Source organism: Mandrillus leucophaeus, unplaced genomic scaffold, assembly GCF_000951045.1.
Source record: "Mandrillus leucophaeus isolate KB7577 unplaced genomic scaffold, Mleu.le_1.0 Scaffold18, whole genome shotgun sequence".
In the NCBI taxonomy this organism is placed as follows: Eukaryota; Metazoa; Chordata; class Mammalia; order Primates; family Cercopithecidae; genus Mandrillus; species Mandrillus leucophaeus.
Window position 1 is genome coordinate 4,375,580 of NW_012101809.1, and position 1,075 is coordinate 4,376,654.

Consider the following 1,075-nt stretch of genomic DNA (forward strand, 5'->3'; position numbering starts at 1 on the left):
GGGCGCTCCTGCGGCCCGCAGGTGGCGCCATGTGATCGCGAGCCGCAGAGAGCGCGTACCCTAGGAGTCTTGAGGCGCGAGGACTGCTGGTCGGCAGCTGTGCCGGGGCCACCGACGCCGCTTACCCCAGCGGAGCGCCGCGCACGTAGAGTTGGGGACAGCGGCCGGTGCCCCGGCTTTTTAGGCTGTGTGCATCCCAAGCCGCCTCTAGTTGGCTTCTCGGGCCTCCGGGGCAGGAGGGCGCTGCGGCTTTCTGCCCACGAACTGACAGCTGCAGAGCCAGCAAGCCAGTGCATCGGGAACCTGCCGCCTTGCGCCGCAGGACTTTAGTCCAAACCCGGCCGGTCCAGGCTCCCGGATCTACTACAGGGTCCCCCGGGGAGCGCGGGCCCCGGGGACGGCTCCTTCCCATTGGCAGCAGGACGGAGGCCACGCCCCTTTCCTACAACTCTCATCTTTGACTGGCTCTCGAGTCCCAGCTGGCCACGCCCCCTCCCTCGCACATACACAAGAGTCACGCGCCTTTCAGTTGGAAACTTGGCGTGCAGAGGGGGACGGTGGCTCTCATCGCCCCACCCATTTACCTTGCCATTGGTTCGCGGAACGGCACACGGTCACGCCCCCATTCCAGCCCCCTGGCTGGGAGGGCGGGCGCCCGCTTGTGATTGGCCAGTGGGCCTGCCTCTCGCGGGAGCAGCCGGCGCTCCTCTCCCTCCCTCTGTCCCCTCCCGCGAGCCTCGGGGTTCCTCAGCTGGCCGAGGTCGAGTCAGTGTCAGTCAGGGAGGCGAACTGCTGAGCACTGGCCGCGGACGCTCAGTTGCAGTCTCGCCCAGGGGCAGGTACCTGCGCTCGCGCCGCCGGGTGGAAAGGATGAAGCCGCAGCTGGAGCAGCCACCCTATGATTGGCTGTGGCGCTTGTGAACCCAAAGTAAAGATGGCGGGCGGGCAGGCAGCCGCCGCACTGCCCACTTGGAAGATGGCGCTCAGTTGCAGTCTCGCCCAGGGGCAGGTACCTGCGCTCGCGCCGCCGGGTGGAAAGGATGAAGCCGCAGCTGGAGCAGCCACCCTATGATTG